At 59.6% G+C, this 25,321-nt stretch overlaps 1 protein-coding gene across 22 annotated transcripts in view; it reads left to right on the forward strand.

Moving 5' to 3' along the window:
* The window catches only part of RBFOX3 (RNA binding fox-1 homolog 3), a 133,552-nt gene that overhangs the window by 31,284 nt on the left and 76,947 nt on the right, over positions 1 to 25,321 (forward strand). For 8 of the 22 annotated variants that reach the window (XM_030287079.4, XM_041719835.2, XM_072937003.1 and 5 more), the window contains exon 1: positions 322 to 530. The exons of 5 other annotated variants lie outside the window; for them this stretch is intronic. The gene's annotated coding sequence lies outside the window, so the exon portion shown is untranslated. Of the gene's footprint in view, positions 1 to 317; positions 531 to 710; positions 981 to 1,044; positions 1,158 to 25,321 lie in introns of those variants that run through there. 9 more of the 22 variants (XM_030287087.4, XM_072937001.1, XM_072937010.1 and 6 more) reach the window with 7 other exon arrangements.

The raw sequence follows: 25,321 nt of genomic DNA on the forward strand, positions 1-25,321 counted from the left end.
GTTCAGGGGTCTTTGCTCCTCATCACCCGCGGGGCCGCAGTGCTCGGTGCTGCTGAGGACGGGGAGGGATTGGGAGAACCCCCCGGGGCAGCCCGCTCCGTGCCGGGGACGCTGCTGGAGGCTCGTTTTTGGGGGAGAAACGGACAAAATCCGGTTCTTTTCCTGGCGCAGTGGCGGGAGCCTGTGGAGAGCGGACGCCGGGCACGGTGCGGGGTGGGGTACAGGGTCCCGAAGCCCCATCCCGCTGGGGTCTCCCCGCAGAGGGAGGGAGGGAGGGAGGGACCCCGGGCGGGGGGCGGCAGCCGCGGGGCGGGGCCGGGGGCGGGCGGGCGCGCGCGCTCGGTGGCTCCGGTGGCGCGGGCGCAGCCGCGTGCGAGGCGGCCCGGTGAGCGCAGCCCGGAGAGCCCGACCCAGCCCGGAGAGTCCGACCCGCCGCCGGGCTGCCCCGGTCGCCGCTGCTCGGGAGATGCCGCTCGGCGGGCGGGGACCCGCGGCCGCCCTGCGCCGCCGTGGCGGGGACGTCTGAACGCGTGAGTTACCGGGGGCGGCGGTACCGTCGCACCCCCGCCCGGCGGCACCGGGGAGGGGAGCGGGGGGGCGGCGGGCGGGGGCGGCGAAGTTCCGCCGGGGCGGCTCTGGGGAGGGATGTCCACCGAGAGAGCCGCACCGGGAGCCACGGTGGCAGCCCCGGGGCGGCGCTGCCGGAGCGCATCCCGGAGGAAGGCTGGCGGCTCCCGGCGGAGCGGGGGAGGCCGGGCTGGCAGCGTCCATCCCGGTGCTAGGCGGTCCCCGCTGCGCTCCGGGATCCGGTTCCGCGGCGGCGGTGCCGGAGCCCGTGAGGGTTCGTGGCTAACCTGGCCCGGTCAAGGGGGCAACGCGCGATGCCATTAAGTTTGTGTTAAGGATTCGTAATGCCCCTTAATTATGGACAGTTGCTAACAATGACCTGGTGCTAGTTGTCATCACAGCCGCCAGTAAAGGTAATTTGTAGGAAAAAGTTGGGTGAGATGGAGTCTGGATAAAGGAGGAGAGAGAGAGGGTCCTGGGTCAGCTGTGGGGCAGAATCGGGCAAGTGAGGTAGCTATTCCTGGGCTTTTCTTCTCCTGAATTCCTCTCTGTCTCCAGGAATTTCGTTGCCAGACGGGCTCCCCGTGCAGGTATGTGCAGGGCTGTGCGCCGGGAGGGGCGGGTGCACGGTGAAGGCCCTTCGGGGGTCACCTGGGTGTGTGTGGCGTGTGTGACCGCCCGGTGCCGTTCTCAGCCCTTTTCCTGGTCCCTGGAGGTGTGCGTGCCAGGAGCCGCTCCGTGCTCGCAGCGTCGCCTGCAGCGTCACCCCCGAAGGCGTCAGGGCACACCTGGAGCAAAGAGCCGCGGTGTGGGGCACTGCGAGCCCGGAGCTGGGGGCACCCGTTCGGAGGGAGCAGCCTGGCAAGGCGCTGGCAGCGCTCGTGTGTGCAGGCGGAGGGATGGGGGGAGCAGGGATTTCTCAGTTTCTCACTCCAGTGAGCGTGACATTAACAATCCCAGCTATTTTCGGCTGCTTTTGGTGAAGGTTTGGCACTCACTTGCTGCCTCCAGAGATGCCTGGCACTGGGGCAGGGCAGCTCTGGCTGCTGTCTTGTGTCCTGGGGGGCACAGCCCAGGGTGGGCGTAGATCACCGTTGGTGAGTGCCCTGTTCATTTTTCCTCCTAATGTGCCCATCATTCTCTGGGGCATCCAGGGCTTGTGGTTCAGTTCTCAGTGTTTTGGGGGTGCATCCAGTGCCCGGTGCTGTTTGCAATCTGGTCATACCCCAGGCTGGGGGCCTGGCCCTGCTGGGTACAGTGCAGAGATGAAGGCACTCTGCTTTCCAAATAGCTTCCTGTTTTCAGGCTAAAATGGTTGAGGCTTGATAAAGCCTCACAAAGCAAGAAATTAAGGCTGTTTTTTCTGGATAACAGATGGAGAAAGAGCCTGGAGTTGATAATTTTCAGGGAGGGCTGATTGCAGTGGCTGGGGCTGGCAGGGCTGGCTGGACCTGGCTGTTGGTCGTAGCTCATCCCTGGCTCTGGAGAGAGATGCCGAGGCTGTGTTTGTTGTTTCACAGAAAATACTGAAGAATTTTTATTTCTCCCCCAGCTTCTCTGGAGTGATCTGTGTGATTGTTTGGCACTGCAGAGAGCCCTGGCACAGGGCACCCAACCGCAGCGGCGTGTGAACCTCTGCCGGTTGCTTTTGGGGACGGAGGGGCTGAGAAGCCCCAGCCTGGCAGTGGCAGCTGTTGCTCCTCCCTGACAGTCTGGGCACCGTGTGGGGACGGGCACTGCAGGACTGAGGTGCTGAAGGAGCTGGTGCTGGCAGGCACCTCCCTGGGAGCCCGCTTGGTGTGGGGCTGGAGTCTCTTGTGGGCACCCTGTGCTGTGTGACAGGGCTGTGGCAGTGCCTCTCCTGTCCTTTCCTGCTGCTCCTGGGCAGCCTGGGAAGTTTTAGGATAGTGACCCTTGCTCTGTGTGATGCTCCCTTTGGAAAACCACCTTTTGCAGCCTCTGTGACAAGGGCTGGGGATTTTCCCTTGCCCAGTTTCAGTTTCTCCATCTCCTGTCACTAGAACATGTCGTTCTGAAGTCCCAGCATGGCATCCCAGGCACTGGGATGGTTGGGCAGCCTGTGCTGGTGGCAGAGCCTGTCCCTCCATGCAGCTGCTGCTGCTTTGCTGCCCTGCCCACCCAGGATGGGACAAGTTGAGTTCTTTTGCCACCGTGGCTGAGGGGAATCTCCCCAGCTGGAGGGGGGAGTGCATTAGTGGGGCTTGAACCAGCTGTGTTCAGGCACTGGGGGTGAGGGGTCCCCTCAGTGCCCTCTCCAGCAGCTTGGGCCAAATTTCTCCTTCGGTGCATAAAGGTTTTCAGCTGTGCATTTCTTGAATTAGTTTGTCGGCACAGCTCTCAGCTGCTCAGCTGACGCTGGATAAATCCCCCTGAAGGTTATTGAGATAATAAAAGGCATGAGGGAAGTTCCATAATTTATTTGCGTTCTCTTTTAATTTACAGCCTTACGGGGTGAGAGCTCAGTGGATAATGAGTCCTTATGGCAGATCTGCTCCTTTCCAAGGGCCGTGGCAGAGGAAGGGGAGCTGGGGGGGGAGGTTTGAGCCAGGGCAAGGTGGAGGGGGTTGTGCTGGAGGTGCTGCAGTCCTGGAGCTGCGGCTGTGCGGTGCCTGGAGCTCCTTGGGCATCACCACAGAGCTGCCACCAGCCGAGAGCTCTTCCACAGGGATGCTCCATCCCTGGCTGGGCTGGGATGCTCGGTGCTGCTGACAGCAGCTTCTCCTTCCTCCCTCCTCTCGCTGTAAGGCAGCGGCTGCTGTTGGTGCTGTTCCAGTGCTTTCTGCTGGAATTATTTGAAGTATTTTGGGATGTATGTTCCTGCAAGTTAATTGACAGGCTGGGATACCAGATGAGGAAGCAAATTCTGTCATTTTGTTAGTTACTGAGATTGCAGTTGTTTTGAACCTCTGATAAACCAGTCTGAAGGCAAATCTCCCCTTCACTCCGCTCGCACGCAGATGCTCCAGGCATCCTTGTCTCTTCCCGATGAGACAAGACTGAATTTCTCACGGGTAAAAGCATGCACAGGAGCACAGGATCCCTTTTCCTGTTCCATTATCCACTGTGGATGTGTCCCCTGCTCCTGGCACCCTTGTCACCTGGGAGGTTCGGGAGCTGAGAGGACAGATCCTGAGTGGGAGGCAGGGGGTCCAGAGGGTTTCCTTCATGGGAAAAGCTGGTTTCCCACAGAGTTTTGCTGTTGGTTTTCCCAAAGGTGGAAGGAAGTGCACACTGCCATGGACCCTGCCACATTGCCTGCGTTTCCCCTTTAGGATGCTTTTCTTCCTGGGGAGGAAAAAAAAAGTTTAAAAAGGCTCTTCTGGAATCTGGGCTGATGCTACTGTGGGAAGTGTGATTTTCTGGGGATGAGGATGGGGGTTTCCAAGCCCCAGCAGGTTCTTGCCCCTCTTGGCTGGGTCATTGTGCTCCTCTGGCACTCAGTGCTGCCCATGCAGGAGGTGGGGGTAAAATGGGATTTACATAAGCAAGGGGACTGGACTAGTGGATTTTGGATGGAACCACTGCTGCTCCCTCTGGGCAGTCTGATGGATTTGGGGGTTCCTGAAAGTGGGGATCTGGGCAGTGGCCTGGGAGCTGTAATCTGCCAAAGTTACTGGAGGGATCTGTGAGTGTGTCTGGAGAAACGGGGCGATTGAAGCTGAGGAAGTCACCACAGCTGGAATTTATGGAAGTGATAAAACAGCTTTTGACAACAGGCTCAGCTCCAGGCAGCTCCTCTGCAGCAAGAGAGAATATTTTCCTCCTGTTGGATCAATAAACAATTAATTCTAAAGCAGGAGCTGGAGCAAAAGGGAGAGTTTTCCAGGCTTCTAAACTCTTAATCAAGCGCTGGGTGAAACACAGATGTGAGAATCTGAAACCTGCTGATAAAATCTTGACCTTGATAACGGGTTCCTCAGTCCCTGGGCCATGGATGATACTTCCTTAGCTGAATAAATCCTCCTCTAAATATAGAACTTGTTCCCCAATATTTATGCTTCCAACATGTTTAATGTAGCTTTGCTTAATAATGTGCTTCAAAATGCTGACTTTCCCCCCACATTTTAATTGGATTCTAATTTCCATTCAGAATCAGCTTAAATTAAATGAGTTTAAAAATATAGTAAATAATACTTATAATTCATTTACTCTTACCATAAGCTGTGAAAATAAAGACTCAAATAACCCTTTAAAGCTGCTCATGGTGCAGCCCTCTCCTTAGCAGAGAGCCCAGCATCCTTTGGCTAAGTGTGGTAGTTTAGAGATTTGTGCCCAGCCGGGCCCAGGGTTCTTTGGGGCTCAGATTGTGTGGGTGCTGGGGGTGATGGCACTGCTGTCCTGTGTCCCTGATCACTGGTGACAAACCTTTGGCTCTGGCAGGTCCTCCAGCAGCCTGTGCTGCTGTGACTGATGGAAATGGGCTTTTAATGGTGCTTCCCCAGGCGGTGCTGGGGCCCAGCCGCCGCTGGGTGTGTGTGCTCCAGCACGGTCTGGCTGTGGGCTGGCAGGGGTTCCTCACCCTCCAGGGTTTCCCGGGCTTGTCCAAGAGTCTGTTTTGCAGGAATGAGGGTGTAGGGCGCTCTCAGAGTGCTTTGGCTTGTGGGCAGTGATGGCAGCTCTGTGCCATGGGGATGGGAGCTGCTGGGGTGGGCATGGTTTGGCTGCTTTCTGGCCCTGGGATGGGGATCCTTGAGGGCAGGGTGTCACTGCACTGGTGCCTGAGTCCCTCTGTGGCAGGCTCAGGGCTCCGTGTGCAGGTGTTTAGCATGAAGGGGTGGTGGATGATGCTGGAGAACATCCCCTGTGCCGAGGGGGCCGTGGGCAGCCCGGGGCACCTGCTGCAGCCACCCAGATGCAGGATCCAGCCCCAGGCGGGTGCATGGGATGCTCCTGTGGGCAGTGCTGTGCTGGCAGGCAGTGTGCTGACATGGCAGGATGCTGCAGCAGCAGTGCTGGGGCTCTCCCTGTGTCCCCTTCACAAGAACAGGGCTTGGGCGCAGCCACCAGAGCCCCCTGAGCCACAGCAGGCGGGGGCTGCCTTGGAAGGCTCTCAGCAGCAGATCCATCTGGGAAGGTGCTTCATGAACTATGCAAATCCCGGCGTGAAGAGAGGCCGAAATTGTTCTGTTCATAGCCAGTTTTTTTTTTTTTTTTTTTTTTTTTTAAATAAAGCTCTCTCCAGTATATTGCAGGAGTAATTAGGAATCCTGAGCTGGCTGGATCTCGATCTTTATAGCAACACAGCTGATAAAGCATGATTCAGGGACCTCGTTAGCTTTTTTTAAAGAAGTTTTTATTTAACTTCCGTGAAGTTGCCATGGTTACCCCTGTGCATGGCTTCCCTGCCTCTCCTGCCTTGAGTGCAGCTGCCAGTGTTGAGAATTAAACATCTACATTTGGAGCAGCCGTGGCCTTCCCCCACCACCGTCCTGGGGTTTGGAGCCTTGTCCCTTTGCCCACTCTGGAAATGCTTCTGTTGGAGCCGTTTGATGTGGTAAAGCTCAGGCTGGGCTGTCCAAGAGCTTTTATTTCTGGAGCAGGTGGGGAAGGAGGCTGCTCTGTTGGTGTCACTGGTGACATGACATGTGCCACGGTCACACACTGCTGTGCACCAGCACAGCCTGGATGCTCCCTCTGTGTGACACAAAGCTGCCGTGGGGCACGGGAGGCACTGGGGCTGCTGGGGGGATGGTGGGAGGCACTGGGAGCAGGGGCTGGTGCCCCGAGTCCCATCTCCCTGTGGTTTGGCTGTACCGGAGCCAGTGGAGACAGGGGGTTTAATGAGTCCCGAATGAGCTGCCCCCAGTCCAGCGCTGGGAGGTGACAGATGTGGGCACAGGGGAGCCACGCTGGGGTGTGAGATCAGCCCATTTCTGTGTAGATGGCCATGATGCAAGATACCGACAGAGGTGGTTTGTGATGATGTGCCTTGGGCCAGGCAAAGCCCCGGGGCTGGGGAGCAGGGAGGCAGCAGCCGCCCCCTCAGCTCAGTGCTGGGGGGATGCTGGAGCCTCCAGAAGGGACAGTGGACACTTGAGCAGGTGTTGGATGGCAAGGTGAAGCTGTGCTGCATCCTGCCGGTGTGGGGCCGTGATCTCTGCCGGCAGGGGCACCGGGGCTGGCGGTGCCTGGCGGGCCGGTAACGGGGACCGTGTGCCGGGCTGCCGGTGGCGGCCGTTTGTCCGGGCAGGGCTGGACTCTGTCCTCATTCTGTCAAAAGTTTTGTCACGCTTCCCCCCGTTCCTCTTGGCGTTTTCAGCAGTGGAGGGTGGGAGGGTGCGTGGGAAGTGAAGCCGCAGCAGAAATAATCCTGCGCGTCCGGGGTGCGAGTGGCGCTGCGGGGAGGCTCTGCCCCCCTGCCCGCCCGTTCCTCCCCGAGGTCACACAGTCCCCAGGCTGAGGGGAGCAGCTTTTGTTTGTTTGTCTCCCCGGTCTTCCTTCTCGTCTCCTCCTTTATTTCTCTTTTCCCTTCTTCATTTTCCTTCCCGATGAAAGATTTTCTCGCAGTGTCAAGGCAATGTGACCTGGTTCCGTAATAAAGAGGAGGCTTATTAGAATTAAAGCCCAACAGTGTTAAAAAAGCAATCTTTGCAAGATTGAGGCCATGAGGGAATTGTAAATTCTCAGCAAAGACCTCATTTAAAGACTGGGATGGAAACACATGCGCATGCATGCACTGAGGGCACATCTGCTTCAAGAAGAATTTTGGGGAGGGTGAGGGATTGGAGCAGCACTTGGGTCCTCATGGCTTTGCTCGGGATCCTCCTGCTGGTTGGGCACGTTGTTGGCTGTGCTGGCTCTGTGAATATCGCTGGAGTTTGGATTTGTTTTCCTTGTTCTCCGGGGATACCCTCCCCGTAGCCCCCCCTCTTCTGCATCCCCGCTCAGCCCCTCCCGGCGCAGCCGCCCACCTGCCGCGGGTGGGAGCGATGGCAGCCGGTGAGTCAGGGCTGCCCGGGCTCCCCCGGCTCGGCGCAGCCCTCTGCCAGCTGCTCTCCACAGACATCTCCCTCGGGGTGAGATGGGCGCTGCGGCGGTGCTGGAGCGGGGATGGGTGTCCCTCCCTGGGCACACAGAGGTGTGCCGGCTCTGGGGACCCCCTGCCCTGTCGCTGTGGGTGCTGTGTGCCGAGGGTGTCCCTGCACGTGCAGGTGGGGGCTCACAGGGGCTCCCGGTGCCCCCCAGGGCAGGGGGTGCCATGGCTTTGGCCTCATCTTGCCCAGGGCACTTCTCCCTCCCGCCCGTCTTGATGGATGAGATCTCCCGTGGGTGTGCAGGGAGCAGCCGAGTGCCGTGCCGGGGAGAAAAAAGCGCTGCAGCGGGCAGCAAGTGAAGAGACCCCACTCCCCTCCCTCCCTCCCTCCCTCTCCTGGTTTTTTCCTCCGCGGCTGCATCCCCACGGCTGCGGGGAGTGAGCACGGAGCGCCAGAGCTGTGCAAGGCCCGGAGCCCCCGCCGGTCCCCGCGGTGCTCTGCTGTGTGCTTTGCTGTTACCGGTGCTCTGCTGTCTGCTTTGCTGTTACCGGTGTAATACGAGAGCCGCTCTCCCGGAGCAGCACGGGCAGGGCAGACACGCGTGTCCGGCGGCTCCGGGGCTGAGGCCGGCCTGCGGGAGCCCTCGCTGCCCAGCCGGGCCCAGGGATCCTGCTCAGGGCTGCCCAAGCTCGGCGGAGGTGTCGGTGAAGTGACTCCTCAGAGCCGGTGGGGCCGAGCCGGGTGCTCCGGGATCGCTGCTGCCGTCCCCGGGCGTTCGTGTCCCGGCCCGTGGCTGAGCCTCTCCCCCTGCCTGCCCCGCTGCTGGGGCTCCTGCAGAGCCAGCAGTGCCAAAGGGACAGACACCCTGTGCCGGGATCCTGCAAATCAAAGGGTGATTTCCCCCAGGTGCCCCTCAGGTGTGGGGACAGAGGGCAGCTCCCTGGGTGGCTGTGCTGTGCTGTGCTGCTGGCATGGATGGTGCTGCTTCAGCTGCCGCCTTTGTTGTCAGTCCTGGCCCGGGATATTCATAGCGAGCCCAGCTCCACACTGCTCCTCGGCACCTCCACACCTCGCAGCACCTCCACCCCTTGCAGGGGTTCCTTCCTGAGGGCTCTGGAGCTGATCCTTGCCCTGCTGCCTGTGGCCTGGAGGAGCAAGGCTGGCACTGCCACCTCTCCCTAACGTGCTGTTAATGTAATGTCTTGTCCAGGAGCTTTTCCTGCAGGATAAATGGCCTTTCTATCCAGAGCCTGCGTGAATTACACCGACGTTTTGCTCCTGAGTAGATGTGTGTAGAGGAGCTGGGTATTGGATTGGTGAGAGGCAAGAGAAGCAATCTCTGGGAGGCCATCAATTTGGATTAGGCTTTGTGGACTGGGATGGAGGGTAATCACCATCCTTCATTTCAGAGAGGTAAGAAACAAGTCAGCTTCTTTATGGATCATTATAGCTGCAGCAGGAATTGCTTCCACCTCGGCCATGGCACAGATCCCCTGCTGGGCACAGGGGGTGGAGGAGGGTGTAAAGCCAAAGTAGGGAGCCGGCTGTGGTTTGGAAGGATGAGGCAGACTCCAGCCTCGCTGGGTGGTACTGCCACATTCCTTGCTGGATGAGATGGCCCTGCTCGGGGTGCTCATCTCTGCCTGCTGCTGCAGCTGGAGTCGGTGGAGGGGAGGTGAGTAGTGGGAGTCAGTGAGGGACCCATGAAACGGGTCTGGATCTGTCTGGGGGTGGGATGGCATCCATTCCCTTTGCAGTGCCTCTGGCCTCGGCTGAGCTTCCACCAGCAGCGTCTGCCAGTGCAGACTCTGATGGGTGCGGAGCTCGGCGTCGTCCCCTGTCACAGCAGGGTGCCAGGGGGACCGGCCGCTGCCCGGCTCCATGGGTGCCGCATCCCCCCATGCCAGCTGTGGCACAGGGCATGTTGGCACCCGCAGTCCCGGCCCCGGGGAGGGCCCAGGCGGTGCCCGGCTCTCTTGGTGCCGTGTCCCTCGTCCCACCTGCCGTGGCAGGAGCTTCAGCGCGTTCCAGGCCCGCTCCCAGGCATCCTCCTCCCGCCACCCACGCGCAGCGGTGATGAAAGCACAGCCCGAAACAGGGCACAGGAGGAGGGATGGGGTGGAAATGGGGCAGCACCGGCCTGGGGGAGCGCCTGTGTGGAGCTGGGCCAGCCGAGCCGAGCTGCTGGGGTCGGTGCTGTGTTGCCAGCTGGGGTGGGAGCTGCTCGGGGCCAGCAGGGAGGAGAGATCTGCTTTGGCCTCGCAGAGCCAAGGCCTCCCCTCCCTCCCTTTTGTTTGTACTTTTCTTCTTTTTTTTTTTTTTTTTTTAATATCTGAGTGCTTCATTTTCCAGAAGCTGTCATTTTACATAAACCTCTCAGCGAGGTACATCCATTCCCACTGCCAAAATCTCCATATCAAACACTTGTAACACACCGCTGAACTGACAGCCCTGCCTGTACACGCTCCGTGCCTTTACAAAGGGATGCTGCGTCGGGGAGGATATAAATACTCGCCTTGCAGTGACACCAGCTCTCTTGCTGCCCAGTTCAAATGGCGCCCACAGGCCCCTGGTGGCACCACAGCACCCTCAGCACCGGGGTGGGTGGCAGGGTGCCCGTGGGCAGCTGCGGCGGGCGCGGGGCTGGGCGCTGTGTGTGCTGAGCTGTGGGCTGGGGGGAGCAGCCCCCTGGCAGCGATCCCTGCAGTCCCTGTGTGTGGGAAGCCTTTGCTGGTGCAGTCTCAGGGCTGAGTGCTGGCTGTGGAGGGGTTCCTGTGCCCAGGATCTCCCTCCTGGCAGGCTGAGGTGCCGGTGGGCCCCAGGTAACCCACGGGCTGTGCTGCAGCAGGACCGGGGCTGCTCGGCCTGAAACACTCTGTGCCTCAAATCCTGTTTCAATGGGAGTAGGGACGTCTTAAGCAATCCAGCTGCTTCCTTTTCAAATGAAATTATTTTCTTCTGGATGAAGTTCAAATCCAACCCCAAATCCCTGTTTCTTTGCGAAGGAAAAGGAAGGAAATGCAAAACATGCTCCCCACCCCCCAAGTCTATCAGTCTTGCGGCTGATGAGCAGAACCATTCCTGCTTGTCCTGGGATTCCCTCCTCCTCGTACGTGGCCAGAGCCGTGTTGTGTCACACTGGCTGTGAGCCTCAGCTGCTCCCCAGGACAGATCTGGCTGGCTGGGCAGGCACTGGAGTGCTGGAGCAGGTCCCAGGGAGCACTGACAGCTCCTGTGGTCCCTTACCCCCCTGGGGCCACCACGGTCTGTGGGCACCTGGCCCTGCCGCGGTGCACGGGTGATGTGGCCATCACTGGCAGGGCTGTACCTGTCACCTGTAATGCTGTGCTTGGTGGTTTCTGCTGCTCTTCCAGGTGGGGACCTCGATGTGGGAAAGATAAGACTTTAAAAAAAAATATAATAGTATCACAAATGGTTTTTAACTGAGTATGTTTTGGCAAGTTTGATGATAATTTTTTTCAGTACCTCAGCTGGGAGAGATTGGTCTGTGCTCAGCTCTTGTGCTTTCCACACCGGGGAAGCTCCAGGACTTGTGATGGTCCTGGGCTGAGCTGTTTCTATGCTCAGGAATCCTCTGAGATGTCTGGCCCCAGCTAAGGCAGTGGTGGCACGTGTGCAGGACCGTGATGTCTGTGTCCCCAAAGCCCCTGTTCCCCCAGCTCTGCTGCTGGGGGTGGTGCTGCTCTAGGTCAGGGCTCTGCAGAGCCAGCCTGGCTGGAGCTGCCAGCAGCAGCTTTGCTGTGCTCGGGCTGGGAAGGTGCCTGGGGGCTGTGATGCACTTGTGTTGCCCCAGCCGTGCATGGGGAGGGCCCAGCTGCAGCCAGATGTGTCACGGTGCCCAGGCCAAGGGGTGGCTGGGTGCTGAGCTGGCTCTGCTCTGCCTTGTGCTGCAGCTCCTTCCAGCCAGGATGAATCAGCCTTTCCCCAGGACCTGGGAGCAGCCCGCCACCACAGTGGCTTTGGGTCCCTGGGGAGTCACAGCCCTCCCTGGGCAGGGAGCCATGAGGTGAGGGCAGCAGCAGTGCCAGCTGTGATGGCATCTGCTGCTCTTGCTGGCAGAAGGCACAAATCTCGATGTTTGTGTCCCCAAACTGCTCTTAGCAGAAAGAAGGGCACCATGCTGGTGATGCTGCTGGGGGCTGTACCATCCCTGAGGGGCTTCTGCACCCCTGGGGACCCTCTGTAGGCTTGGGCAGTCCCTGCAGCCAAGGGCTGGGGTTCCCTTTTCCCAGGATGGAGGGAGCTATCCCGGCTGGGCCCTGGTGCATGGCTCAGCCCAGAGTGCCCTGAGGGGAGGTGAAGGTCCCTCCCGCTGCAGGAGCCAGCCCCTGCTCCTGGGTCCCTGCTCCTGGGTCCCTGCCTGCTCTCCCTGCCAGTGGCAGCTGCCTCCGGGCCACCCTCCCTCTTCCCTGCTCACTCTGGAGGCTTTTCCCTTCCTCCCACCGGGAGTGCTCCTGCGGGATGCTGGCATGGGAGGGCACAGGGCTCAGGAACGGGGTTTGGAGGGAGCTGGGCAGGGGCTCAGCTGGGCTGTGAGCGATGGAGGGAAGTTGGGCTCTGCTGGCAAAGTTTCTGCCTGTTCATCACGAGCGAAGGGATGTTTTGGTGCGTGCTGATTAACTGCCTCCTCCCGATGTGCCATGGTGAGATAAAATATGAACAACTGCATTCTTTGACTTAAAATTTAATTAAAACTATATATCAAAAACGTGAGACCCCAGGCTTAATAAAACCTGATAAAATTATACTAATACACTTCAATTTCAATCCAAGGCTTCCTGATGGAAGAGCGTGAGAGGCTGAGCCTGTAACTAGATTAGAAACACCTCCTATGCAATATTTATGGTGCTGTCCTGCTCGAGATGCATGGCTGCCGAGGAAGGCTCTGACACCGTGATGAAGAGGAGTTGTCAGCCTGGCTTATGTGTAAATAGGAGAGAGGGCGAGATTGTACGGGCTGTTCCTGGAGGGGGAGAGCGACTTGGGCAGAGGATGAGCTCATGGAGGGAGGAAAAAAGGGAAGAAGGAGGGATGCTGCTCCCCCCCCCCCCCCCTCGTGCTGCTGTGCCCTGGGGATGATCCTTGTCTGTGGCACCAGTGGCCCAGCAGCCATGGGCTGGAGTGAACTGGGGAGCTCCTGGCAGCTGCCAATGGCTGTGGCCACTTCACCTTTGCAGGTGATTTATTGAGTGAGGATTAGCAGCTCAGAGCCATTGCCCACAGCTGTTTGTTCTGTGTGCAGGAGTGTGGCTGTGCCAGCAGGAGTGGTGGCCAGCACGCTGCTGGAGGGCACCCTGTGCTGAGGTGCCTCTGCTCCAGGCAGAAATCAGCTGGAGCACTCATTTCCCACCTGGTCCTCTCAGGCAGGTTCCCTCTGGCACAACACAAAGCATCGTTGCTGTTGGAGCCTTTCCACGCTGTCCCATATCCCCAGAATGTCACTTTTGGTGGCAGTGGCCTGGGTGTGTGTCTGCAGAGGCGCTGGTGGCTGGGGGTGTCACTGTTCAGAGGGCTCTGGGGTCACCAGCAGGGCTCGGGGTGGCACAGGCGCTGCGGTGCCAGCTCGGGCAGGCTGTTAATGGGCACCATAAATCCTGGTGAGACAGGGGAGGTCAGAGCAGGGAGGCAGGAGCAGTAAAGCGCCGCGGGCAGAGCGGCTCCGTCCTTAGAGGAGAGCCCAGGGCTCCCTACTGAGCACACGAAAAAGGCTCCTGATGTTCCAGGGCCAGGTGCCCGTGGGAGCACAGCAGGTTTTGGGGGCCGGGGCTGTGCTGCTCAGTCTGTGGTGGTGCAGCCAGGGGGGCAGAGGCCTTTCTGCCACCTTCCATGCCTTGGGTCCTGCCTGAACCCCGCCTAGGTTGGTTCCATCTCCAGGGTGCAGCCTGGGCTTGGACAGGATGCTGAACATGGGGTGCCAGACTTCTCTCTTGGGGCTGGGGGTGCTGAGACCTGGCACTGCCCCAGTGCTCTGTGCCATCTCCCGCAGCTGCCCCCCCGTTCCTGGCTCTGCTCTCCCTTCCAGGTGAGCAGGCACACGTCCCCTGGAGCGCTGACGTGTGCTGGTGCTGCTCCAAGGCTGTGGCAGCAATTCCAGCAGCAGCGGCCTGGCATGACCCCGGGAGCTGGAGGAAGGGGGTGAGGTGGGCACTCAGCTGGCAGGGAGCCCCTCCCTGGGTAGGAGGGGACCTGCCAGGCAGCAGTATCAGCCCTGCCAGCCACAAGTTCTCTGCCCCCTTGCCCCTTCTCCATATCCCTGGGGAACTGGGAGTGAGGACAGAGCAGAAGGGCAGGGGATGGGGTTTGTGTGCTGGTGCCCGTCCGTGCCACCTCCCCACATCCCTCCTTGGCCAGGCTGTGCCCGGGTTCATCCCTCACGCTGCCCCTCTCGCAGCCCCGCGGGGCGCTGCTCCCAGCTCTGTGGAGCTGTATTTTCAGAGACTGTGGGGGATGTTGTGTGTGTAAAATTAGCGCTGCCTTGTTAGTGCTCCTCAGGCTAATTCGGAGTGAAATGCTTTAGCAGCGGTGGGCTGATTCTATCAGGAGAACAAGAACTAATTAAATTCACTCTGACCATCAAGCAGTAAATTATTTATACCCAGACAGATGCAATCTAATCTGTGGTGTCCAGCCCCACTGAACCTGCAGTCTCCTTGCTTTGGGGTGAGGAGCAGATTAGGCAACAGAGGGAGAGCTGGGAAGGGCAGAGCAAGGACTGCCCGAGAAGGCAAATTGTTTTGCCCCTCTGGTGCCAGTGCTGCAGTGGGACCCCTCCAGTGGCACTGCGGCCCCTGGGCCTGCCTGGGGAGCTCTGGAGCATGGGGACCTTTGGGGCTGGGAAGAGATGGGGTGTCCTGCAGCAGCTGCCCGTGCTGCTCCATGCAGGGAGCTGGTGGGGAGGTGGTTTGCCCATGTCAGCACGGACATGTGGGAGTCCTCCTCCTCCCAGGAGGAAGGCCAGGCACAGGCAGAGGTTTTGCTCCTGTGGTTTTGCACCACCATGCTGTGGTCCCTGTGCTGTGTGATCTCCATCACCCCCCTCCCTGTGCCTCCCCTGGCCCACTGCCCACCGCCAGCTGAGCTGGGGCAGGTATGAGCTGTTATCATCTCTGCAGGGGTTTGTTTTTTGGTGATCTGACCCGCTGCCTGATTAGATCGTTCTTGTCACACAGTGGAACCACAGCTTTCTCTGCCTGTGAGCTGCAGTTCACTCTAATTGTGATTGAGCCAAGATAACTTTTTCTCTCCAAACCAAAGGGAAGAGTGAAAAATCATTTGCTGATCCTCTGGGGGTTGTAAAGGATTCCAGCAGCCTGGGAAACAGCTCTGCTCGGGGCTGGGAAAACGGTGTGGTGAAAATGAACTGGTTGTTATGTGTGTTAGAGGGACAGAAAGAAGGAATTCCAGAGCAGCCAGAACAGAGCATCACAGAGATGGTCCTTGTCCCCTTGGGAACGGAGATTTCCATTCTGTCCCCGGACAAGCATGGTGTAGGGAGGGCTGGTTTGACTGGGAAGAGCTTGGCTCAGTTGAGGGCAAGAGCCTCTGGAAGCAGGTTGGGGTCACTGGTGGGTGCCCCTGGGGCCAGGCAGGGTGGGTAGCGCTGGGCTCGGGTGTTCTCCAGCTGCAGCTTCCCAGCAGGCAGGAGCACCTCTGGTGGGATGCCCGGGAGCTGCCCCACAGAGAGAGGGACGGATCCTTGCTGCAGGTTTTGGGCTCTTGCTGTGTTTAACGAGGTGTTTAGGGATAAATCGGCTGTAAGCGGTCTGTGCCCGTGGGGGCTGAGCTCCTCCGGGCTGGAGCAGAGCTGCTCTGCCCCGTAATTCCTGGCGGGAGGAGGCAGCGCGGGCAGGCTCCTGGGCTGGTGCCGTATTTGCAGGGAGCAGGCAGGCACCCGAAGCAATCCTTTGCACAGTGTATTTGTTTTCCCGAGGCTGGGGGTGCCGGCTCCGCCGCCAGACGCGGCAGCGCGCTCGGCTCCGCTCCGCTCCGCTCCAGCTGTGCCGCGCTCCGGGCACGGCTGAGCCCAGCCCCGGCTTCCATTTGCACCGGTGATTAATCTCTGTAGCAGGGGAGGGAACTCCTGTTATGAATCAGGCTCGTAACTCCCGGCACACACATTTCCAAAGCCCCGCTGAACCATTAATCCACCCGCCTCCCTGGGGCAGGGAGGATGGAGGGGGAAATGTCACCTTGTGGCAGGAGAGCTGGGACAGGCAGCCAAGCCAGCAGCTCTGTCTTGGAGGTGGCTCCTGGTCTCCAGATCCCACCGATGGACCATGTGGCCTTGCAATTGATTTAAAAAGGAAAAAAAAAAAAAAAAAAAAAAGGCAACTGCTTCACTCTGGCTTTGCTGCTGATGCTGAGGGGACAGATTTGCCTGCTAGCAGCTCTGCCATTAACTGGATGAGCTATTCAAGGGTGGGTTATGGATTTGGGATCAGCCTGGCTGTGCTGGAGAAGGCCTACAGTGCTCAGCCCAGATGGATGCGTGGCCCAGGATGGGCCTGGGGAGACCTGACATGCTCTTTTCAGGAGCAGCTGAAGGTGGGATGGAGGAGCCTTCCCTGGGAGCAGATAACCTTGGAAGGGTGAGAAGGTCTTCCAAGCTCTGGCCAGGTTCCTCCTGGCTGCATGAGAGACTGATGGTGGGGGAACATGTGCTGCAGCCCCCAGCAGCAGAGGGGCTGCAAGTGGAGCGAGGGAAGAGAGATGGATAGCAGGAGGTTCCTTCCACAGGGAGGGAGGGAAGAATTGGGAATATCCCAGCAGTGCTGGGAGAGGAGCCCTGCTTTCAGAGTCTGGGAATGACTCCCAGGCTGCAAATATTCCTTTCCAGCCCCAAAGCTGCCACAGGAATCTTCCCTGCTCCTACAAGCAGCTGGCACTCATGGCCTTGGCATCCCTGGGCTGCTGTGGCAGTGCGAGAGTGAGCTGGACCCACTGGCTGCCAGCAAGGAGAGGGACTGGGATTTTGGGTTTGGCTCATGAGGATCATTTGGACGCTGAGCACCAGAAGGAGAAACAGTCAGGAGTTGCTCCCAACTGCTTCATTTGGGCGGGATGCAAGTGCTCAGAGCCTGGGATGCTCCCACAGTCCCAGCGCTGCCGTCTCCTCCCTCCTGGGTTGATCTGACCTGGCAGTGCCAGTGCAGTGCAGGAAACACAAGCATTTTGATACTTTTTATTTTTATTTTCCATTTTTGCCACAGTTCCGCAGCCCCTCTGTCGCACTCCTTGTTAAGCTGTTAAATCACTCCATTTATTTAGCACGAGCATTGCTGAGAGCTCATTTTTATCTTGGTGAAAACCAGACTTGCTCATGGGCACATAAATGAAATTGTATAAATATACCCTTAGCTGGGAATCTAATTTATTTTTCCTGTTCATTATGGGGTAGAAGGCCATTATGAGATGTAGAACTTTTTTTTTCCCCAGTGCTGGAATTGAAGGGCTGGTGCGGGCACTTTTTATGCTGATGATTTTGCCCTGATTCAATTTGAAGCTGGTTAGAGCTCAAATACTGAAGCATAATTGCCAGAGACCGGTGTGGGTTGCCATGCTAATGTCCTGGTGGGGCTCTGTGGCAGCACTGGGCCGGGTGGACCCCACAGCCAGGGAGGGGCTGAGTCCGGGGTGGGCACGGGATGGAGATTCCCTGGAGCTGGGACCGTGGGGAGCAGGGGTGGCCCAGCCCCGGGGCAGCAGGAGCCGAGTCCGTCTCTTTGTCCATCAGCAGGATTGATTTTGGATGGTATTGATACTGCTATAAAGTCCTGTTTATGGAGCTGTAATTAAGCGGGGCCATTTAGCCGGTGGTGTTAAGTGCTGAGCAGATTTATGGCACGGCTCAGCCTTCGGCAGGGTTGTATTTCAGCACGAAGCACACCAGGTTTTTATGTGTTCTGCGATTGTGTTCGTGTGACAGTGATTAGTATAATGGGGGCTTCCGGGGTCGTGCTGCCAAGCTGAGGAAACAGCAATTACGGGCGGCCGCAATATCAACTTAATTGCTCCATTTGCAAGCAGCACAGGCCGGGTGTGTGGGGGTGGCTGGCAAGGCGAGCCCTGGCACCCCACAGCCCCTGGCCCTGGCTGCCCCCCGGGCTCCGCTGGGGCTCTGCGGGTCCCTCACTGGGCAGAGCAGAGGGCAGCTCCTGGCCGGGCACGGGCTCTGCTGACCAAAGCTGCGCTGCTGGGTTCGGGGTCCCTGCTGCCGGGCAGTGCCAGGGCAGTGCCCATCCCCAGGGGCTGGCGGTGCTTCAGCCCGGGGCTCTGGGGTCTCCCCGTGCTCAGCCTCCATCCATTACCCGTTTGCCATGGGCAAGCAGCCGTGTGGCCACGCAGCGCCAGCACCCCGGGTGCTCCGGGGCCTTGTCCCCTGTCTCGGGGATGACCAGGCCAAGCTCTGCAGCAGAGGGGAGCAGGGGACAAAGGGATCCAAGGGCAAAAGGGCCAGCAGTGGATTTGCAGCGGTGCAATTAGAGCTCACCTTGATGTGCACTTGGCAGCCTTTCCTTTGAACTCTCTCCCCTGACGGCTTTATTGAGATCTGGAGATTTACCAGCTCAGCCCCTCGCCACCCTGATAAGGCCAGGGAGGTTCTGCAGAGAAGTTATAGATACCCAGGGAAGGCAAGGAGTGAGTTCTCCTGGGCATCAGGAACTCCTGTGCCCACCCTCGGGCAGGCCCTGTCCTTCAGCAGGACTTGGGGATGCTGGGGCTGGCACAGGCAGGGCCTGTGGGTGCCACAGTTGTGCCACAAGCGCCCTGCAGCACTGTGGGAGCTGGGCAGGGTGTGGATGTGTGTCCTGCTGCAGAGCACAGTCCCTGGGCCGCTGACCTGGAGGCAGTGGAGCATCACATGGGGCTCATGGATGCACTGCCACAAGTGCATCAGGACCGCAGGGTCTCTTTCCCAGGTGGGACCAGGGCTGAGAGAGATCTTCCTTGCTCTTGCCCTTGCTATGTGCACTCACAATTCGCTGCAGGAATTAGATGGGCTTTTGCCGACTAAGAGGTGTTAAACGGCTCTAAATACTCTTCACACTGCAATATCTCCACCACAGCATTTAATCGAGTGCCACAGAAATGCCTATAAATAAACGTAATGCGCCTGTGCCAGTTCCCTCCCACGGCACCTCGGAGCTCGCAAGAAAGTCGGCAAGTGGCTGGGCTGCAGCTCCTGCCCTCCCCTCCTGTCCCCTCTCTGCCCCTGCCCTTCATTCCCTTTCCTTTCTCCCCTTTTCCCCAGCCTGGGGATGTGTGAGCACTGGCCATCCCGCTGGAGTGCAGCTGCAGGACTGAGGACAGGAGCCCTGGAAGCTGCAGCCCACTCGGGGCCGCGGGGCCCATGGAGAAGGACTGGGAAGCTCCTTGAAGTTGTCCCCCCGTTGTCCCTGGAGGCCCTGCGGGTGCTCAGGTTGGCACTGCCCCCATGGGCACCCCAACATCAGGCAGCACAGCCAGGAGCAGGTACAGAGAATGAGCAGGGGGAAGGGCATGGAGCGTTTCAAGGCTGTTTGTGCTGCTCTTGCATCTGTGTGTGAGTCCAGACTCCTTGGTGACTGGAGATCTGCATACACCAAACCAGCTGCATTTCCCACCAGGATCTCCAGCACCTCGGCCCTTGAGTCCAAGCAGGCAAAATGTGTGTGGGGGGGTTTTAGCTGCTGCAAAAGGCACTTTATTTGCTGCTGTGGGGCTGCTGCTGCACGGCAGCGCCTCCTGGGAAACACTGTGAAATTTCTTCCACATGCCCGAGCCTTTATTACAGAAAATAAACACTGCTAAGGAAAAGGAGGAGTGGGCAGCAGGCACTCCTTGGCTGTGCCAGGTGCTCCTTGGTGTCCCTGTGGCCATAGGGCAGGGGACAGAGCTGGCTGCGTGTGCAGGGCTGTCCCTTTTGTCATTCCTGACAGGGCTGCTCTGTGTCCCCAGATGGGCACTGGGGGGGCTTTGGGGTGCCTGGGGCACCCCTGTCCTGGCACCCTCTCTCCGAGGGAGCCCTGGGGCCTCGCTGAGGATCCTCAGCCAAACAGGATCCCTAAATAGGCTCCTCAGCCTGTCAGTTGACTGCCTCTTCAGCGCTGATGAGCCACTCTGGTGTTACTATTTAAAATCCTAATTGCTTTAATCAGCTCGCCTTTAGCCACCGCAGCCATGAGCGAGCCCAGGGGCCGAGAGCGCTCCTGCTCCCTCCAGCACAGCTGTGGCCGGGCACAGCTCGAGCACCAGCGGCCATGTGGGCACCCAGTACCGGCCCTGCAGGTGCCCGGCGTCCCTGTGGCTCTGCACGGGCACATGCTGGTGGCACAGCTGGTAGGACAGCAGTGGGATGGTGGTGGCGTGACTGCAGAGCTGAGCTGAGTCCCCTGGGCAGGGGGAGGACAAGAACTGAAATGGATGAGGAGAAGAGGAGCTGCTGTTACCATGGGCTGACAGATGCCAGCACTTTAATGAGCTGGGAATTCCCATGTCCTCTCCCTGCGCTCCCCTTGATCACCGTGAATTCTCTTCCAGGGTAAAAGCAGCTTCCTCCCTGGGTTTCAGGGCCCACCAGCCCACTCCTGCCTCCCTCCAGGGACAGCCTCGGGGTGTTCCTGCATCCCGAGCAGGTGCAGGGCGCGGGGCAGAGCTCTCCTGGGGCTGCACTCGCAGCCATCCTCGCTGGGATGGTGGGAGATGCCGGATTAAAATAGCGCGGCGCTTCCCTGGCGAGGGAGCCTTGCGGCAAAGGCACCCACGCGGCTGCGCCCAGGAGGAGGAGGAGGAGGAGGAGGAGGATGATGCTGATCGGCGCCTGACACCCGCTGGGGCAGGGGCAGGAGATGCAAGGACCCAAATCTGTGTGTGCAGCGCTGCCGCTGAGGAGCCCCTCCTGGCTGTCATTGGCCCTCCTGGTTCCCCTCAGAGGGGTTCCCCTCCCAAGGGCATCCCCCGGGCTGGTTCCCTTCCTCAGCAGGAGGGTTTGTGCCGGCAGGGAGCTGGGCTGGCCGGAGGGAGGTGGAGGAGGGCGGCGATCGGGGTGCTGAGCGCTGGCAGGACCCGCAGCCCGGCGGGAGATGAGCGGGAGGTGCCCGCGGTGGCCGCTGGTGCAGCTCCTCCGCTCCTGCCCGGCCTGGCAGCGGGCAAGGCACTGCCAGGGCCCGGGGCTGGATGCCCGGCTGTGGCTGCCAGCTCTTGGGGACCGGCTGCCCCCGCCTTCTGTTGTGCTGGAGCTTGGCTTCTCCGGGGTGCCGTGTCCCTCCTGCGGCCCCTCTGCTGTGCCAAGGGAGCCCTGCTCCCCTTCTTCTGCGTGCGGGGCTGCTCCATCTCGCGTCCCCCACCTCCCCCTGTGCTGTGTTTGGGGGCACAGCGGTGTTTCCAGCCCGGGAGCCCCCCAGAGCCGTCCTTGTGCCACGGCAGCCTGCCCACCGCTGGCATTCCCGGTGATGGATGGGTGACATGCGGCAGCGGCCCCGGGGCTGTGTTGTCCCAGAATATTCCGCGGAAAACCTCATTCAGGGGATTGTTCAACTCGCGGCAGCCTTCCTGGGAAGTGAGGACATCTCTGCATTTATTCAAGGACATCCCTTCTCAATTAAATCCCTGCATGGGCTAAACAAGCGGACTGCTGAGATCAAAGGGGTTTTTTTCCACTCTTTCCCCCCCCCCAAATCGCTTAAATGATGCAGTGTAGGGAACGTGGTGTGTTTGCCTTCCGCACACCTGGTGGGAAGGGGAACCCGCCGTTAAATTCCCGTGAAGGCGTTTCCGTGCGCTGATGTGGGACTGGGGGCGTTGTAAGCGGTAGCCGTGGGGTGATGGCACCGGGTGTCTGCAGTGGCCGTGGGTGAGCCCAGAGATGCGGATCGCTGGGCTGGCATTGCCCGCCTGCAGCTGTGTGGCCAGCCGCCAGTTTGCCGCAGCCTCGGTGCCGGGGTGCAGCCCGGAGGGTCTGGGGGCTCAGCCCTGCCCGGCCCGGTGTCCCCCACCCCTCCTCGGGCTCCTGGGGGATTGATGGTGTCGTTAAAGCGTTAGGTTGGCCCGGGGTCGGCCCTGCTGCCGGCTGGGATTTATGGCGGAATGTGCCTCGGTGAAGGTTTTATCGCCACCGTTAAAGAGCCGAGCGTGTGCCTGGGGCCGGGCGGGGGGGTCCTGCTCTGCCATCCTTACTGGGGATGGGGCCGCTTCGCTGGGCATCCTCAGATGGGGCAGTGCCACCAAGGATGCGGTGGGGTCTGCAGCTGCCTGGGGCCGTCCCTGCGGGACTGTGCTCGGTGGGGTCAGCCCTCCCTGCAGCGGGACTGTGCTCGGTGGGGTCAGCCCTCCCTGCAGCGGGACTGTGCTCGGTGGGAGCCCCGCGGGGTCAGCCCTCCCTGCAGCGGGACTCTGCCGAGGTGTCCGGCCGTGCTCAGCCCTGCGGCCATCCCGCCCTGCCCGCCGCCACCCCGCGCTCCGACCTCCTCCCGCTCCCTCTGCCATGGATCCGTCAGTTCAGAAATCGATCTCTTTGCCACCAGCCCGGTCTCCTTTTTCCTTTTAAATGGTGTCACTCTGCTATTTCCTGGCCTCTCTAATAGATTTTTATATAATCACTACAGTGCACTTTTAAAGAGCGATAGATCACGTTCATTGCTTTTCCCGGTGATTAATTTCCCATAATAGTCCTCTGTAACACCAAGGCAAAGAGAGGAGAGCAAAGAAAACCCCCACATTATCCACTTTGTGCTCCGAGTATAAATGAATTAGATTTAATTTTTGTTTAATTGTTTCCATAGCTCAGCCTCTGCTAACTTTGCAGGATAATTTATTTTGTAGTCTTGGGGAAAAGAAGGAAAAAAGGTCCCTGTGCCGTGCTTTGCCCGCAGCAGCCGTTAATTACAGCTGATTGCCTTCCCTGCCTGATGAAGCCGTGGATTGGAGGGTGCTGTCACACCCAGGACATGGCTGGTGGGCAGAGAAGAGCCCAGCTGGGTTTGTGGGATGTTCCCTGTGTTTTCACATCCAAGGAGTGTCACCTCTGAGTGGTGCGTTCCTGTCCCTGCAAGGAACCTCGGCTTCTGGGAATTGTACCCTCTATCCCCCGCCTGCTGTGTGGCCAGCAGGGAGAGGAGGCTCTGGGGATCACTTCTCAGCATCCAGCATCTTCCTCTCCGCCAGCCCAGGGCCGCTGAAGCGGATCCGTGCACGGGAGGAGCGGTGGGACAGAGCCCGTTCACCGTTCATCGTTCACCGTTCCTCGCTGCCTGCGGGGCACCGGGCCCTGCTTGGAATGCGCCGGCAGTGCCGAGATGGAGCCTCGGCTAATCTGCGCCCTCGGAGACCGGCTACCTTCGGCCTGTTAATCAGTCGCAGTAATTACAATCCCAACTTTACATGTGGAATGTTAATTAAAGGACGGGACGCGGAGATCTGCAGCCTGGCAGCGAGTGCTGTGCCCGGTGGGGCCTGGGGGGGCTGGGGGTCTTGGGGCACCCCCTGCACCTCTGGGTCACTGCTGCTCCTTTCACTGAGCAGGGAGGTGGGGACAGAGGCTGGGGCCATAGCAGGCAGGGGGCAGGCAGGCTGTGGTTGCTGGCACTTGGCACTGCCTCTGCTTTGTGGTTCTGTGGCAGCTGCTGCTGGCCTCTAAAATTGCTTTGCTGACATGGATGGATGGATGGATGGATGGATGGATGGATGGATGGATGGATGGATGGATGGATGGATGGATGGATTTGTTGGGAAACAGGATAATGCAACTGGAGCTCCACTTCACTCCCTGCTTCTTGCCTTGGCCCTGATTTCCCCGTAACCTCCCCGGTGCCCCTGAGCTTCTTCTCTGGGCCGAGCACCCACCTCCCTCCCACTGTGTCTCTGTCCTGTGCTCCAGCCTCTGAGCATCACTGTGAGTTGCTGCAAGATTCCCTCCTGTATATTAGTCCCATCTGCACTGGGAAGCCTAAAGCTGGGTGCAGGATCCAAACATGGCCCTGTGGGGGGAGATGACACTGCTGGCCTGTCCCTTGCTTCCAGAAGTGCGTTCGTCTGTCCTGCCCTGGGCAGCTCTGCTCTGGGAATGGGGCTCAGCAATTCACCTGCTGAATTTCAGCTCCCCCTGAGCAGGATCTCCTCTCCCTGTCGTACTCATCCTCCTCACTGGGAGGAGACCCTGGCAGGTGCTGCCTGAGGTGCTGTGTGGATCCTGCAGGCAGAGCCCCAGTTCCTGTCGAGTCCCTGCCTGGTCCCTGTCCTGCCCCTGCCTCTGCAGAGCTCTGTGCCATGAGGCTCTGAGCAGCATCGTCTGACCAACACTGAGCCATGCTTGTCGCTCCCCTGTCCCCAGGGAATGCTGGCAGCCTGCGACCCCCCCGGCTGCTGCATTGGTGCCCTTGGCTGCACTCCCTGGCCCGGGGAGCCCGGGGAAGCTGGAGCTGCCAAGAGAATCCAGCAGGTCCTTGGAGGGCTGAGAGCTTAGGGGCAAGATGAGCAGATCCCAGCTGAGCCCCACGGAGCTGGAGGTGGCGGCTGCTCTTCACCTATCCCTGCGGATGGTGCAGGTGTTTTTTGGAGGGATGTGGGCGAGGACCTGGCAGCCGGTGGAGGTGGGGAGCAGCCCCAGCACGGCTGGGGGAATCATTAAAACCCCGGTCAGCAGTGGGGAGCGGCGCTGAGCAATCTGCTGGGGCGTCAGTGCCCTGGATTATTGCTGTGAGCAGCTGAAGGAGAGCAGAGAAGAGGCGTGAGCTGAGAGGAATGACAAAGAGGGGAAGGAGAGGAAGAGGCCCTGGAGGAGGAGGGGGAGGCTGGATTAGTGCCTCAGGCAGTGCAGGGTGTTCCAGCAGTGATGCTCTGCTGTCCCAGCAGCTGCCTGGTCCCTGCTGCCTGGGCAGGGTGTGGTGTCCTGTTGGCCCTGTCCCTTGGCAGCCCCCTCCCCGCAGTCCCTGGGGCTGCCAGGCTCCTCTCTTGTGGCACTTTTGTTTTCCCGACTGAGAGGTGGAGCTCTCAGGTCACTCAGATCCTGCTGTCACTTTCCCATGAGGCCTTAACCAGATTCACTAAAGCTCCTCTGTCTCTTCAGCTGTGCTGGCTGTAAATCTGAGGAGGTCTCACCGGGCACTGGGCTGGTGCCAGTCTTTAGATGATCTGCCTTCCTGAAGTAAGGAATGCTTTCCCTGGCATTTCTAGCTCCCTGCCATCACTGGAAGTGTTGGAAAGGGCAGGGGGGAGGACACATGCTGGGAGCTGTGGTGGCCAGGAGGGCTGGCGGGTGCGGGGCCAGCTCGGGGGCTTGGGTGAGCCCTGGGGGTGCCATCGTCCCCCCTGCCCATCCCAGAGCCTTCCCTGCTGCGGAGCCTCGGCAGCACGAGGCTGCACCCAGGTGAGGGGACAAGGGAGCAGCCCTTCCCAGAGCGGAGAGCCGTGCCAGGCGGGCACTGCCAGGCAGAGCTGGGCACCACAGCTGGTGATGGCCCGTTCTGCCAGTGCTCCCCTGGGGAGGAGCTGTGCTGGTGGTCGGTGTTTGTCCAAGAGGAGCCACGTTGTGCCTTTGTTCTCCAGGCTTGGGGTGAAGGATGATCCCTCAGGAGCTGGCCTGGAGCGGGGCAGGGTGCGAGTGTGGCTGGAGCTGCCGTGTGCTGGGGCTGAGCATGGCAGCGGTCCTGGGGCAGCCGGGGAGCTGCTCCGAGCAGCAGCTGCTCCAGGGGAGGCCTGGAAGAGCCCAGTCTGGATCCACTGCTCTCCCCTTCAACTGTCTGAATTTGCTGTTGCTTCTGGTT

This window comes from Taeniopygia guttata, chromosome 18 (genome assembly GCF_048771995.1).
Source record: "Taeniopygia guttata chromosome 18, bTaeGut7.mat, whole genome shotgun sequence".
NCBI lineage: Eukaryota > Metazoa > Chordata > Aves > Passeriformes > Estrildidae > Taeniopygia > Taeniopygia guttata.